Raw genomic sequence first — 3584 nt, forward strand, 5'->3', positions numbered from 1 at the left:
CATTCCTTTTTGAACAGTGCCCATTCCCTTTATGTCCACAATGTCACCTTTCTTGTAGATTCGCATACATGTGGCCAAAGGAACAACTCCATGCTTTCCAAAGGCCTGGAGAATATATAGCGGGTGCCTCTCCTCTTTCCCTTTGTGTTAGTCGTTTTGGTGAATTATTGGAAGATGGAGGTTCCGGCCGAAAAGCTAATTTGTCAGTTTTTAAACATATGCATTCAGAAAACTTACTTTATTATATAATGGATGTTCAGCTTTAGTGGACACCTCTTTGCCCATTAGTCTGTTATATCGAGGTTTTACTATACAACACTTTTGGGCAGCTCCTCTGTTACTTTCTCGATCTTTAATAAACCTTCCCTTGTCCAACTACGAAGGAAAGCTCATACCACAAAGGGTCCCAAGTTCAGTGGTCTATGCCTACACACTTTATTGATAACAGCTTGCAGATTGGCAGTTATTTGGTCACTTGATATATCCAGTCTTGCTATTTTGGTCTCAAGAAAGTTCTCCCTTTCTTCATCTACCTTAATTTCATGTCCAGTTTTAAATAACTCAAGCATTCTGGGGATGTCATGGCCAATGGAATTTCGAGTAAGCTTTGGAAATATATTTTTTCTGTTTCTTCTTTAATGGATTAAGCTTGGGCATTATTTCTGGAACAGCTACATAAAAGTCTGATTGAATTTTGTCAGCTAAAATCTTCTGAATCAGGTTAGTTTCTCCTGCAAACGCAGCTCCATTCTTTTCTGCTGTTTTAATCTTTGATGCATTCCCTGTAAATACAGCAACGTCATTGATTTCTGAAATGAATGGGTATGGCAAACTAGGAACACTGGGGAATGGCTCCACTGTTTCTCCTTCCCCAGTGCCATCTCCAGTGTCAAATCAAGATAAACACCTTGCTTTGGATTTGTAAAGTCCAGAATTTGAAATTTCTTAAGTAAATGAATAGCTTTCCCCAGTTCGTGTATCTGCCTTGGATATAAGTGTTTTAAATAAACATCATCCTCAGGTCACCTTCCAAAAAGGGGTGTGACTTTATTTTTCTTATTTCATCTTTTTTCTTTTCTTTTTCATTTGATGCTTTTTCTTTGGCACCTTTTTTGTTTGTTTGTTTTCTTTTCAGGTTTCCTGTCAGCAGCAAAATGTCTTTTGGGCATCTGAACACATGCAAAACAAGAATCAAAAAGTGTCTGCCCTGGCCGGTTTGGATCAGTGGTTAGAGCGTTGGCCTGTGGTCCAGAGAGACCCGGGTTCAGTTTCCGCTAAGGGCATGTACCTCGGTTGCAGTTTGTCCCCGGCCCTGGTTGGGTTGGGCGAGAGGCAGCCACTCGATGTGTCTCTTTCACGTCGATGTTTCTCTCTCTCTTTCTTCTTCTTCTTCTTCTTCTTCTTCTTCTTCTTCTTCTTCTTCTTCTTCTTCTTCTTCTTCTTCTTCTTCTTCTTCTTCTTCTTCTTCTTCTTCTCTCTCACTCCCACTCCCACTCTATCTGAACAAAAAATGGAAAAATGTCCTTGGATGAGGATAAAAAAACAAAAAACAAAAGTGTCTGATAAACCGTCTTGGAAAGACTATACCTTTGATTTATCAGCCCCTAACCAAGGGATCTGATGGCTTTCACCATGTTGACCATTCCAGATTTAGCCATCCTTATCTTCATATTTGTCTTTCTCCTATAATATTCTAATTTCCCCTAGAGGATACCAGGAAACCGATGATGACGATGATGATGATGATGTCTCTTTTTAAAACTTGAATCACTTCCAAAGCTCTCAATGCCTGATTTCCTGAAACCAAACACTGTCATGTCTCTAAATAATCTGTGTATTTCTGATGGTTTGTCTTAAAGTTTACTGCAACCTTTTTAATTTAAGAAATTAATACATTTTGTTTCAAAAATTTATAGAAGGCCTGTCTTAAAGAAGTCCCCAACAAAAATAACAACAATAATAATAACAGCTTGTATTTACTCAGCACTTCAGGGCTAGATATATATTTTCCTTTGTGCTTACCTGACTAATTTAGGTGCAAAACTAATTTCTTTCCTGTTTGTGCGCGCGCGCTCTCTCTCTCTCTCTCTCTATATATATATATATATATACTCATATATATACATATATATATCTCCCTCTCCTTTCCTCTCTCACTAAAGACAAAAAATCTTAAATATCTATCTATCTATCTATCTATCTATCTATCTATCTATCTATCTATCCATCCATCCACACACACACATAGAGAGACAGAGAAACATCAATGTGAAAGCAGAATACTGATCAGCTGCCTCTGCACACTCCCCACCAGGGATGGAGCCTGCAACCTAGGCATGTGCACTGATGCACACAGGACAATGCCCACCCAGCTAAGCCACATCAGCCAGGGCTCAAGGCATATACAGTTGTCCCTCGCCACTTCACACTTTGACCTTCACAGCTTCATTCTATTGTGGGTTTTTCAAATATATTCATTAAAAAGTTGATCGAGGCAGTAAAAATGATACAGCGTGCACTCAGTTGTCTGAATCAATTATACACCCCTGTATTACAATTAAGATTAAAATTACTGTATGCATGGACTGTAGGCCTCTGTATTCGAGAACCCCAGGAATCCTTCAATGCCAAGTGCAACCGCTAGAGTCTGCAACGGATTAACCACGATAAACAAGGGATGACTGTGTGTGTGTGTGTGTGTGTGTGTGTGTGTATTTAATTTTTTCTTTATTGATTTTAGAGAGAGGAAGGGAGAGGGAGAGAGAGATAGAAATATTGATGAGAGAGAACATCAATTGGCCGCCTCCTGCATGCCCCCCACTGGGGATTTGGCCTACCAGTGGGCCTGTGTCCTGACTGGGAATTGAACGGTGACCTCTTGGTTCACCATGGGTTGATTGATGTTCAGCTGCTGGGCCACACCAGCCAGGCCTTGAGGTATACATTTGATTCAACAGTTACACCTCCATCCTAGCTCTGGGATTTACCAAAAGGATAACATGTATGCTATGTTCACTTATCTCTCTGATATATTTCACAAAATCAGCTATCTCTGGTTCCTTTGTTTAAATTCAGAACTAATTCCTCAAAACTGTTAAGGTGGAAATCATGGTATTAGGTCTCAAAGGATCAGTCCTCTCCTTTCATCTAGGGTTTAATTCCAAAGGATTTCAAGTAAGTGTCCCTTTAACTCTGGTTGGAGTAGGAAGAGCTGCCGGCCTGGAAGGAAAGAGGAGGCCCTGCAGGGGCAAAAGGTGAAGTGAGATACATGACTGTTCTTTATGTGTCATCTAAGACCTGACAACGTGGGAGTGATATTCTGTGAAAATGAAAATAGATATTTGGAAAATAATCCATTGTATTCATCTGTTTTTATTAAAGTAGAATATGTTTGATTGTTTACAGGACGAAATTAGAAAGAAAATAATCACATTTTTTTGGAATGTAAAATTTTACCATTTATACAATTTTAATGTATCATTTGTATGGATTGATCTGGGTACTATACTTAGTAGTGACTCTGCTCCTGGAGTGGTTGACAAAAATGATTAATGTTTCATCTTCAGTCCTGTTTAATCTAAATC

General features: G+C 39.1%; 1 pseudogene; it reads right to left on the bottom strand.

The window, feature by feature from the left end:
* Window positions 1-308: 308 nt before the first annotated feature.
* On the bottom strand, window positions 309-1169 carry LOC118626202 (annotated as a pseudogene).
* Between the last annotated feature and the right edge of the window lie 2415 nt (window positions 1170-3584).

The sequence above is a fragment of the Molossus molossus genome, unplaced genomic scaffold (assembly GCF_014108415.1).
Source record: "Molossus molossus isolate mMolMol1 unplaced genomic scaffold, mMolMol1.p scaffold_m16_p_12, whole genome shotgun sequence".
NCBI lineage: Eukaryota > Metazoa > Chordata > Mammalia > Chiroptera > Molossidae > Molossus > Molossus molossus.